General features: G+C 41.6%; 1 protein-coding gene across 2 annotated transcripts in view; it reads right to left on the bottom strand.

Moving 5' to 3' along the window:
* The window catches only part of RSU1 (Ras suppressor protein 1), a 426,683-nt gene that overhangs the window by 241,112 nt on the left and 172,507 nt on the right, over positions 1–13,064 (bottom strand). The gene's annotated exons all lie outside the window — the stretch shown is intronic.

Here is a 13,064-nt window from a genome sequence, read left to right as displayed (position 1 = left end):
AACGAAGAAAGTGAAACCAGGAGATGCTGAGGACGTTTTGAGTTGAAACTGTCCAGCAAAGGTGGCATGAAAACCATTTGTGAAAAAAATATTGGTGTTCCATTTTCTGGAACATTGATAGTTTAGGAAGGTTTGTGATGAAGTACAAATCCAGTGCGGAGAAAAAAATACACTCCATAACTCGCAAAATGAGGGGAGACTGAAAGGGAGCGGGAATGTAGTTAGATAGGATGGAGTCAGGTGTGGAGACAATGACCTTTAAAGTTCTACAAGTACATGTGCACCATTTTTACAAAGCTTCTTTCAAAGCCATTGATAAGAAGAATTGTGATGGCAAAACTGTTCTTACTCACTTACTTTCATTTTAAGACAGCCTAAGCAGTACGGCTAATTGTATTGATGTCTATATGCCTCAAGCAAGTCTTGGAATACAAGAGTGGTTAGTACTGGGGTAATGCAGCTCAATGGGTTAGTATGCTTCTTGCTTAAAAACAGCTGTAATAAGCAGGTACTGGAATAAGAATAGCCTTGAATATCAAAACCTGGTCGGTTGAACTAACAGCTGTGAAAAGATTTTCCAAAGCAAAAAAACATTTTTAAAATATGCAAATTTGGAAAACTTTGCAATTGGGACGCTTCTTCAAACAGGGGGACTCTATATCCTACCCTGCACTGGGCTATGACTAAGTAGGAGGGGCCACATCCATCTCCCTGACACCACACAGTGCTTCAAAAGCGGTGCTTTGCTGCAGCGGTGCAAGACGCAACCCAGGCTCAGGTCTTCCATCTAATAATAAGTCCCAACAAGAAAGTGCCACCCCTCGTATAGGTGAACAATTAGGCACATTGTTGAAAGCCAACAGTGATGATGTATTCACCAGACAAACTATTAGGAAGATCTTTAAGAGAGGACCTATAAGCCAAAATCAAACAGGAACTTGACAGAATTGTGGCCTCTTATAACAGTAAACTAATGCTTACAACACTGGGAAAGGATTACCCAAAGAATATTCAATCTGCCTAAAGTTTCCACACAGACCCTGTGTCTGGTGTTTTGCCATCTCATCCCCCTCCTGGATTTGCTCACTGTCCACTTAGACCAACTCCTTATGCTATTATCCTTGATCGAGCCCCCCTGAGGAGGATCTGAAAAATAAAATCATGCATTTGTTTAGAACCAAAGCAGGCTGGGTGGATGGTCTCTCACATTAGATATTGACAGCGAGGAGAGAGTTGGGTGTTGGCCATGGTCCAAGAACAACAGATGGGTATTGTGTGGTCGCAAACTTCAGATCCTCTTGGATGGTGAGGAATCTATTACCAGCTTTAAAAGACATCTAGCTGAGTCCCCCTGCTGAGTTACAGCGTTATCTTTGGGCTACTTTTATAGGCCTTCACAGTCATTGCGTAGGGGGCTATATGCTAGTCAGAAAGAATCTGGTGGCTTGCCTGCAACCCCCTTTGTTATTTCTAAGTAACCACTTTTCTACCCTAAACAACATTAAAGATAATGAACAATGCCTATTGGTGCATTTGCTGCCCGGTCTTACACCAATCCTCACAGCCTCTGATTCTCCTACAGATTATACGGGGATCTCAGCCTTCCCAAAGAATCCAGGTCAAAGTGTGAGCACTGCACCCTTGTCATCCCACTCAGGAAAAACATTTACCATGGTGTCCTGTAACATTGATGGGATTTGTTTGAAACTTGCGGATGATGATTAGATGGGTTTTGTCAAAGGTTTCAAGTTGATTTACCTCCAAGAAAGGTGGGCACTGGAAGACTTTCATGTAAATGGCTTTCTTTCATACTGTAAGCCTACTGTTCTAGCTGCTTCTGGGAGGGCAATGGGTGGACTGACCAAATGTCACATTATTAGGCTCTTCTTGGTATCAATTGTTAATGCTTTCTAGCGAGGACATTGTAAACTTGCTGATTGTGAATTTCTATTACAATTTATTTGGTAATCAAAATGCAAAAGCTGCAGTGATGTTGGATGAGGCGATTGTAAAGGTAAATACAATTAGTCACCTGCTCTGTATCTTGTGGGTAGACAACTTCAATTTTCAGCATGTGGGTTAGTGACTCAAAGGTCTGAGATGTGGAAAATAAGCAAGGTCAGCCATTGTCACACTTTAGGCATTCCTATTATGGGGATGCCTTGAATAATATAATTTCTAATAATTTAGTATTTTTGAACGATTGTGTGAAAGCTACCCCAAACTACCATCCAACTTTTATAGGAGGGAACACATTCAGCACTATAGATTTTAGGTTAAGTACAAATTAGTATAATTATTTAGTAGCTGATTTTAAGATCGTCCCAAACTGTGCCAGGGACCATAACCCCCGGTAGTCTTTTTAAATTTACACTGTGTGCCAGCTGAGTCTAAGCCAACAGTTGCCCCCATTACATTCAGCACAAACAAAGGACGTAGAATAAAATGGGACTGGGTTGACCCAAAACTCCTTGAGGAATCATTTGTGGCTGAAAATGATTAATTAACAGGTGTTTGTCTGCAGAGGCTTCTCCTATCTGCTTAGTTAATGATTTTGAGAGTGTGTGTTTAGCTATACCCCACGCACTAACAGTCATACCTCTTCTACTCCCTTACTTTTCTCAATGGTTTAATAGTGCTTGTACAAAAGCTCATACGCAACTAAAAATGGTCCTTAATGCTGTTCTAAAGACTAGGGGAGATATCATTGGTGCATGTAAAGCTTACAAAGCCACAATTAGAGCCAGAAAGGACGAGGTTAGAAAAGAAGGCTGGTCTGATTTGTTGGCTGCAGGGTGCTCAAGGGACATGGGGAAATCCTGGGGGGTTATAAAATGGTGTTTTTTTTGTGGACGGACCTCCATCAAACATAGATTGTTTGATTCCAGAGGCGACCTGAGTCAGACATTTTCACCGTATTTTTAATCCCTTCAATAAGGTGATAGTCCGGCCGCTTGATACGGTGAATGATAGGGAATTGGCCCTTCAGGTTAGGTGGTTTATTTCAGTGAAGGAAGTGGAGGTAGCTATTAAGCAAGGCATGCACAGGAAAGCCCCAGGACCAGATGGTGTCCCAGTGGATTTGTTTAAAGATAATCTTGATCTCCGGGCTCTTATGCTTACTAATTTTCCACAGCTGCCATTACCGGCCCACTCCTCTCATCCTGGAAACATGCTACTGTGGTACTGATTTTTAGAAAAGGTGACAGAGCCAACCTGGTGTGTTACAGGCCAATTTCTTTATTAGACTCTACAGTTAAGATTTTGGATAGGGTCCTCCTGGCATACTTGGAAGGGTAGGCTAGTTAAAACAACATACTCTCAGAAGCCCAAAATGGCTTCAGACAGGGAATGGGCACAGTTGAGGAGTGTCTAAATGTATCGCTCATTGTCGGCAAGTACACCTAGTCCATGAAAGACCCTTTACATCTAGTATGCATGAACTTGTGTGCTTTTGACACTGACAACTGTGCCAAACTGTGGGACATGTTGGTCACTATGGAGAAGAACCCCCGGTCAACCTCCTTCAGAGATTACATTGGAACGCCATGGTTAAGATATGATTTGCTCCCGAGGGTGAATGTACGCCATCTTTAGCTTCAACCGAAGGTGTAAACCAGGGATGCACTCTAGCCCCTTTCCTTTTCCTTATTTATATAAATGATCTAGTAGCCCACTTACTGTGAAAAAAGTTGTATTTCCCGAGGGATGGTACTCATTTTATTCCCACGCTTCAATATGCGGATGACATTGTCTTCTTAGCAAAGACAGCAATCAGCCTGCAGAGAACCCTGGATGCTTTTGATGATGTTATGCCTTCCCTAGATCTGACAATTATCAGAAGTCCTTTATAATAGTTTCTGGGCCAAATAAAGTTCAAAACCTTCCACATTCAGGGAAACCCAGTTGGTAAAGTAATGAGTTTCTGTTATCTCGGACTCCTCTTTAATACACAGTTAAACTGGGACTCATTGTTGGTACTAGGGTGCAACGAACAGAAATAACAGCCCTTATAGTTAAGTGCCTCTCAATTGCTACTTACGAGGCTGGAGTGTGGGGCTATTATGACTGCTCAGGCTTCAAGTTGTAGAGAAATGTTTTCTCTGCAGACTTTTGATGGTCCTGCAGGAAGCTTCAACCTTTTTTTCCCACACCAAGGTGGGATTAAATTATGTAGAGGATTGTATGGGACTGACCCCACTTTGACTCTGGTAAAAATTTGGCAAATGCGGGAATTCGAATTTTCAAAATACAACCTCCAGGATTGTTTGGATCTGGACAATGCAGAGTATATACCCTGGCTATGTCATGTGAAGCGTACTCTCTGCAGGATGGGATTTATGGGTTTTTTTAAGATCCAGCCCAAAATCTGTGTTCAGCCAGAGCCCAAATAAAGGCAAACTACCTTGAACAAGTGCAGCTTAAATGTTGGTGACAATCTTTTCAGCTCACCTCCTTTGGAAACTATGATGTTGTTGCAGCCAGCCAAGAGATGATTTTTTTTTTTTTAATATAGAAAACCCACAATGTAGATTTTATTTGACTAGACTTGGTCTGGGTACCTTGCACTTTCTGGTACCTTTTCCAGTTCAGGGAGGGTAGTTTGAGAACCTCCCCACAACCCCTGTGACAATATATCAAGATAATGCACACTGCACTTTCAACTCTTTTGTGCACTTTATAAAACACCAAGATCAAATGTTTTGCTTTGCCTTCTGCGTACACACAATTTTAGTTTACATCAAGGTTTTAGATTTTTATTAAATATTGACTCTCCAAAAATTTGTCGCACTGTTGTAAGTTTTATTAAAGGGGTACTTTCTATTAGGAAGTAATACGACTAACTGGTTCTCTGTTGTGGGCAGGTTTGGGGTTTATTCATTAGAATGGAGGTAAAGCCTTTCTTTCTTTTCTTTAATGACAAAAATGTTTGAATCATACATGATCATTGTATTGTGCTTTGTTCTTTTATGGCTTTTTATTTAGCCAAATAAAGTTTTATGACTGACTGGTTGCAAATGTTCGTTTCACCCAGAAGAGTATTTCTCCTTCAACACCTGCTATTGAGGTCTGGTGGTCAAGTGTATTGACTCCTGATAATAAAATGTGATTAATGTGAAGCATACTGAAGTACCGAAATGCCTTTTCTTATTCTTCAGTTCATTATAAAGGTCCACAATTGTGTTTTCTGAAAGGCAGTGAAGATTTTATACATTTAAAATAATCCACTGTGCTCCAAAAAGTGGATATCAGAGTTATGGTTAAATGACAAGGGAAAAGAAGCTGCAAACATTAAAAAGTGCCCAAATTAGTTGAAGCCTATTTGCCCAGAATCTGATTGCAGAGACAGATGGGGTGCAGTTTCTGAAGCGGTGGCAGATTGTGGCTGAAGAACTGGTGAAACGACAGGTTTGAGTATTAACAGGATTATGTGTCAAAATTGTGATGATTTAGGAGAATTACTTATATTGAAAATCGTCTAATGTTGCCGTAAAGTTCTTTCCTATTTTATATCTGCTTTGTCAAAAAAGATAAGAGGTGATCAGACTAAGAAGTAGTCTAAGATCCCGGGATGGAGATAAATAGAGGTAGTGATAAAATACATTTTGGTATTCTTGTCTGCTGAGAGAAGTATAAATCCAGTCCTGAGGTGTCGTCGACTACACAAACAGATAGGGATGTAATAAATTGTTGTGGTCATACTAACTTTGATTGGTGTCTCTGAAACTTGATGCACAGAGGTGACAACACTAATTAGATGATTTTCCCGCTGGTCGAGAACTCATCATAAGTGAAGAATAGTGTTTGAATGGAAATCAGAAGGTGTAAAACCAAATTCTGAATGTTGATTGAACTATCAGGTTTTCTTTAGAAGAAGCAGATAAAGATTGATATTATTTTATGCTTTTTAGTTATTAGTTTTTTCTTTGCATTCTACGGAGAAATTGTAAAGGAGCTTGAGTTGCTGCGAGGAGCGAGTTGGCGCGTTATATTGTACCACACTGGTATTGGCCGGTTGGAGTAATTTTGCGCTGTAATTGGTTGAGCTGCACCAAGAGCCGCACTGAGACTGGTTTATTGAGTTCTGGAACTGCACTGTTATTTGATAAAATGGCTCTGAGGTTTGACGTATTTTGGACAATTTCAAAATAATTGAGGGTCTGTAATATTGATTATCAGTTCTACTAAAATAAATTTGCTATAATGAATTTTTTCAAAACTTTTAGGAGTCTAATGAGAGGTGATATAATGGTTCCAATAAGGGAAGGAGAGAAAACACCTCCTGAGGGAATGCCAGCATATGAAATGATGAATGATGAAGGGCTACATATATGTCTAGCTTCGTCAATGGTGCAAGATAACTGGAATAGAGGGTGCATCAGTTTTCTCTAGATGGGGTTCATTTAATTTAAGTATTCTTGACAATTACGAAAAAGAATCATGAAATTAAGCTACCTCCTAGACCTACACAATTTGAAGCACTTGGTGCATGGGAGAAGAATGGCTTAAAATAAAGAGAGAGGTACCAAAAATAAACAAAAAGGTTAATGAGAAATCATGCAGATGCAATTTTGGATGATCAACCTCAGAGACGGAGAAAGAGTGTTGTAGAGGGTGCTAGATTATATCCAGTACTTACAAATGAGAAAAATACAAAAAGCTAGAGAAACTGAAAGGACTAAAAATAAAAATATTAAAGGGGATAGAAAATAGAAAGGTGAAATGAAAACTGATACTGATTCAGGTGATGATATTTTAGATTAATTATTTCCTACACGCCCACCACATTATGTGGGTGTCACATCCAATGATGGAACACAGCTGATGATGAATTTGACAGTATCTATGGCTCCTAAAGATCAAGCTGTTTCACAAGTTACTAATCAGTTGCAACCAATACCACCTGCAAATGCACATCCCATATTGACTCAGGTGATTTTGCCACAGAAAGTAATAACTCAACCAATTGTTGCACAGCCTGTAACTCAGCAAGCAGTAACAAGTGCTCCAGCACAGACGGGAACTGCTCAGATGGTAGTAATTACAGATGCTACAGCTTGTGTGCCTACGGCTCCATCACAAATTGCTGAATTGATTATAACATAGTCTGTGCCTGCATAAGTTGCCTGTACACCAGCTACAGTAACCCGAGAAACTACTGGAGGTATACCAGTAAATGGGTTTATTCTGACACCACAAAATTTACAAATTGTAGTGTGGATACCCCCACGAAACATTCAAGCATTAGGAGACGGAAGACGATTTGTCTTCACAACACAATGTCAGGTAAAAGTAATCTGTTGGAGGGTGGGATATTTCCTCCTTCGTTTGAAGAGGCTGCCAGAAATTGTGTGAAGGTCGAGGATGCAGAAAGACTGAGTACTGGTTCAAATTCAAATACTCGTCCAGTCTCAGAAAAAGATAGACCATTAAATATAAAGATTAAAAAATTGAGTTAGAAGAAATCCCTTGAGCATCGATGTTTGGATCTTGATCACATAAACCAGTATCAAGAGAAATAATTAATTTCTCAGAGTAAAGAAATTATGAGAAAAGCTGTAACTGTTCATGACAAATTAAATGAATTGGCAAACGAATACGAGGTAGATATTTGTAAAAGCATACCACTGCAAAGAAGTTTTAGAGTGCAATTAGATGATAAATTAATTGAAAACGTGTTCTTTAGAAATACAAAGACATCTCACTGAATTAATAAAATGTGTACACAACTGGAGTGAATTAAAAAAAAATGACAGTAAATGGTTACAAAAACATGAGAAGAAAACAAAACCAGCAGAAGAGGTTGAGGCAAAAAGAAAAACTATACATTCCGAAAAGAAAGAGGGAATTACTGCTTATCCTTTGAGGGAGATACCAGGTGGAGATTATGTTCATGTCTCTTGGGGTAGGAGAGAACTTACATCATTTACAAACAATTTTTCAAAGTTGAAAGAAAGTCCAATTCAATGTTACACGCAGGTTGAAAGATTTGATACAATTTCAAAGGTTTTTAAAGCTGTTGTGGATTGATTTGAATATGTTCTTTGATGATGTTTTCCCTAGTGATTTATGGACAGAATGTAAGATTGCTGTTAAATGGCCAGATGCAGAATTAGCAAGAGATCCTATCAGTATAATGAGACAATTACATCTTTAAAGGGCAGAGTCCCTCCTAAGGATTTAGATTATCTGCGAAAAGATTGAATTCAGAAGGAAGTTAAGGAATCTGAGCATTAATACTATGAGATATTGATATAAGCATTTCAGCAGCACACTGGCCAAACACATCTTGACCCAGCAGATATGGATTTTTCATTTCACAGTCTGTGCTTGGTCTGAGTTGTGAAATTTGTTAGCTCATACAGCAGAATGTGATTTGTTGACGGACAAAGTCTTTGGATGAGATTTTGAAATATGCACAATGCTACAATGATGAGCAGGACCGGAATCAGCAAAGACGAAGTATATCTTCGCACAGGCAAAATGTGCACAAAGAGGGTTTCAAGACAGTCCTCTGTGGGAAATAGTGGTGCAGTTCAGAATGTGAATAGTTCAAATGGAATCCAGACAGGTGGTTTTCAAGCAGGAATGCAAGGTGTTCATGAGAGAATGATGGTGTCTCACGGTAGAGGTGCTCCGACTGATCCAAGTGCGAGGGTTGATGTTGTGATGCTGAGAAGATGACTCCTTGTCACAGGCAAAATGTGCACAAAGAGGGATTCAAAACAGTCATCTGTGGGAAATGGTGGTGCAGTTCAGAATGTGAATAGTTCAAATGGAATCCAGACAGGTGGTTTTCATGCAGGAATGCAAGGTGTTCAAGAGAGAATGATGGTGTCTCAGGGTAGAGGTGCTCCGACTGATCCAAGTACGAAGGCTGATGTGATGCTAGAGAAGATGACTCCTTGTCATTCCTGTAACGGGTTGGGCCATTGGAAGCAATAATATAGGCTCTATCCAGATAGAATTACCAATAATCAGGTGCAGATGCAAAATGCTTCCATGCAATAGATACAAGTACTGATACAAAACTCACTCACATGGTTCCCATTCCACAAACGTGGTTCAACAGAATGTTAACCACATGAAATTATATCAAAATCAGTTACCATAAATATTGAAGTATTGTACAAATGCAACACCAGAATGTGATGCCAAACCAGAATGTGATTCAGCAATTTCCGATGTTTGGAGACAGAGATTCAGAATCAGGCTGGTCATAATGACGGAAAATGAGAGGGGAGGTAGACTGCATGCTTGTCGCTGAGTTAGAGGTATACCAAAGTGAACCATTTGTGAAAGGTATAGTGAATGCCCGCCAAGTGTCATTTTTTTTTTTTAACACCGGAACTACCCATTCCACTGTGAGAACAGCGGAAGTACCAGACCTACCCCTCTCGGGAAAAGAGATCCAAATCGTAGAATTTGCAAATAGGATGATGACAAACCCAATTTCTAAAGAGGTTCCTATAAAAATAGGATAATTGGAGGAAAACCATCAATTTGTTGTTTGCGATTCCAGTCCTGTTACCCTTTAGGGACAGATATATTGTGCAAGTTAAATTACACCATCTATTGTATGCAACAAGGAGTAGAATTCCTGATTCCACACAACAAAATATTTACCTTCAGATTTAAAAGAGACAGTAAAACCAGAAGTGTGGGATTTTACAGGGAAGGATATGGGACTAGTAAAAGGAATAGAACCAGTCAGAATAAACAAAAAAACAAATGCAATCCTTCCCAGAACACCACCTTACCACATGACACTCGAGGTGATAGAGGAAATAACACCAATAATAAACCAATTATGGAAACGTGAAAGCCGAATGGGAAATTCAGGATAGTCCAAGAGTTGAGAAAACTGAATGATAGCATAATCCCATGTTGTCTAATGGTAAAGAATCCAGCCACCATACTCTATCAAATTCCATGTACAGCTGAATTGTTTACTGTAATTGATCTCTGGCAAGATTTCTTCTCAGTTCAACTACACAAAGACAGTTAGTACCTGTTCTCCTTCATGTTCTGCCGCAAATATTTTGCATTATGTCGCACACCACAAGGCTATACTTCCATCCTTCCATCTTCAACCAGATCTTGAAAAGGAACTTGGAATCACTGATAATACCCTAAAGTTCAGTCTTAGTGCAGTACATAAGTGACCCCCCTGTAGCATCAGAGTCAAGAGACAAAAGAATCTTGCAAATTTGACACTATTGAATAATTTGGCAGAGAATGGACATAAAAGGTCTTCAAATAAACTGCAGTATTGTCAAAAAAAGGTCCAATATTTTGGGACACATCAATGAAAAAGAAATGAGGAAAGTGTCATGATAGAGAGTTGAAGCCTGTTACAAATTGGGACTCTAGTTGGCAGAGCTATGGACCCTGTGCAAGTAGGGATCAGAATCAGAGTCAGTGTAAGTCACAGTACAACCTTAATTATCCTGTGCTCATCCTCTGGTAGCTTGGCACAGAGCAGGCTGGCTTAACTTAGAAGGAAGTGTGTAAAGTATTTGTGCAATAACTCATACAGCAACACGTGGTGATGTTGACCAATTGTGGCTGAAAGTTTTGAAGTCGTACCCCTACAGGTGTGGAGTGGGTGGTGGGAAGACGGAGGTAGTCACTGCTTTACAGTGGAGGGAGAGCCTCGGGTGGCAGTGCTCTTACCGCTGCCTCGGGTGTTATTGCCTCTGCAGGCTCCCCAGGAAGAAACCCCTGGAACAGTGGTTCCCAACCTTTTGACTTCTGTGGACCCCCAATTTATCATTACCGGAACCCGGGGACCCCCAATTTATCATTACCGGAACCCGGGGACCCCCCCACTGAGTCATTACTGGAAGCTAGGAACCCAATCTATTATTATTTAATTTTTTGAGCAGTCGCGGACCCCCTGAGAAGGCTTTGCAGACTCCCAGGGGTCCCCGGACCACAGGCTGGGAACCACTGCCCTAGAATATGAGGCTGAAGGCGGTCTTGCTCTGAGGCTGTAGATTTGTAACCACCTCTGAATGTGGGATGACAAAAAATGCCCCTTTGTGAGGTGGACTGAAGAGCACCCATGGCATCTGCGGTATCCGTATCTTTTTTCAGCTTCTCAAGGGTAGAATCCATTTGAGTGCTGAAAAGGTGCTCCTTGCTGAAGGGCATATTAAGCACTGCTTGCTGGAACTCTAGTTTGAACCAAGAACATCTAAGCCATGTGTGCCTTCTTATTAAAACGCATGTTAATACTTCATGCAGCTGTGTCTGCAGTATCTACAGCACAGCAGATGGAGTTGTTTGTGATTGTCTGCCCCTCTGCAACAATCTGCTGCTCTCTTCTGTGGTACTCGTCTGGGAGAAATTGGAAGAGCTCCTCCATTTCATTCCAGTGAGCCTGATCATATCTAGCTAGCAGGGCCTGTGAGTTGGCGATACAGCAATGACTGGCTGCCTATGCAGCCACCCTTTTTCCTGTAGCAGCCAGCTTTTTACTCTTCATGTCTGGAGGAGAGTCCCCTGTGGTTTGACTACTGGCCCATTTCTCTGCAGAGGTGTCCACTATAGAGTATAGAGGGACCTGGGATCTGATGTATAGCGGGTCAGAGGGATCCAACTTATATTTCTTGTCTAGTAGGGTGATAACCCTAGAGCGGACATGTTCTTTAGAAATTTTGTCTGCATGACGAAGCATGCCAGGGAGCATGGGGAGAAACTGGATATCCCTATTTATGGATGTAAGGGTATTGAACATGAAGTCCTGCTTGATGGGTTCTCTGTGCAGCTCAGCATCACGGAAGGAGGCTACCCAAGCTATTACCTGCTGGTCGGATGTGGTATCCTCTGGTGGAGAGGGTCCTGCGGGGTATCAGGGTCATAGGTGTCCCAGGGACCTGGGTCCTGATGTTTCCTAAAAAAAATCTTGCCCAGTATAGACAGGGGAACACAGAGGTATCAGATTGTCTGCAATAGGTGAGGCATGTGGGGAGGCTGGTGGAGGAGAAGCAGGGAGTAGAGGAGGTGGCAATGTAGGATCAGGAGGAGGAAAAGGCTTGTGAGTTCTGCTGGTAGCCTTTTCCTTGGTGGCCTTCTTTGGAGGTGGAGAAGTGCCAAAAGCCTCTTGGAAGGACAGTTTTTTTTTTTTAACATAACAGGGTGAAAGCAATAATGCGAGGTGGCGCTGTCAAGCATCCTTTGTCTCCAAAACAGGTTCAATAGGTGATGGCGTAGCTGAAGACTGGTTGGAGTCTTTCTGCTCCTAAGGTGTCGGCTCCCTTGTTTTTGACGCCAACGTTTTCAGTCAGTGTCCTTTTGTCGGCACATAAGCAGAGCTGGAAGCTGGTCAGCTCAAAGGTGCTTGGACCCTAAGTTGGGACAGAGAGGGCAATGAAGTGTCAGATCGGGGTGCCGGAGGTCAATGCCAAAGATGTTGTCTTGATCTTAGCTATTTTTGGAGCTGAGCCAGAGGGTGGGTCAGCCGAAACAGTTTTTTGGATCCAACCATGACCTGGTAGCAGTGGCGGTCCGGCCACCTCTACAACAGGCTTTTTAACAGTCTTAGAGTGGGGAGGAGGGGCCACAGTACTCGCAGGCTGCCCCTATGTCACCTTGTGACTTTCGATATAACTGCACATTGGAGCCTGGATCGCAAAGGCCTCCTCTTGTTCTGGCTCCTCCTGGGCGTGTTCTTCCCCAAAAATGTCTGGGGTGTCGTCCTGAGTCTTAGGTGCCATCTCCAGCTGATGAGCTCTTCTGTTCTGAAGGGTCTTCTTTGACCGGAAGGATTCACAGGCGTCGCAGGTAGCTTCCTGGTGGTCGGGTGAGAGGCACAAGTTACATATTTTTCAGCATATTTTTCAGTGACGCGTGATGAGGTAGGCCTGAAACGTCCAAACCCACAGAGGAAAGAAAACAATCTAACAAAGGAGTCGATGCCCATGCGCAGTATCACCGAGAAGGAAGAGGCACTTGATCCCATGACTCTGAAAAATGCTTCTTCGAAGAAAAACAACTTGCAACACTCCGGACCTACCACTAGGTGGCAGAAGTATGCAGAGCATGTGTATCTACAGCCA

This window comes from Pleurodeles waltl, chromosome 10, assembly GCF_031143425.1.
Source record: "Pleurodeles waltl isolate 20211129_DDA chromosome 10, aPleWal1.hap1.20221129, whole genome shotgun sequence".
In the NCBI taxonomy this organism is placed as follows: Eukaryota; Metazoa; Chordata; class Amphibia; order Caudata; family Salamandridae; genus Pleurodeles; species Pleurodeles waltl.
Note: the sequence above shows the minus strand (reverse complement) of the source record. Positions and strands in the feature narration are given on the sequence as shown.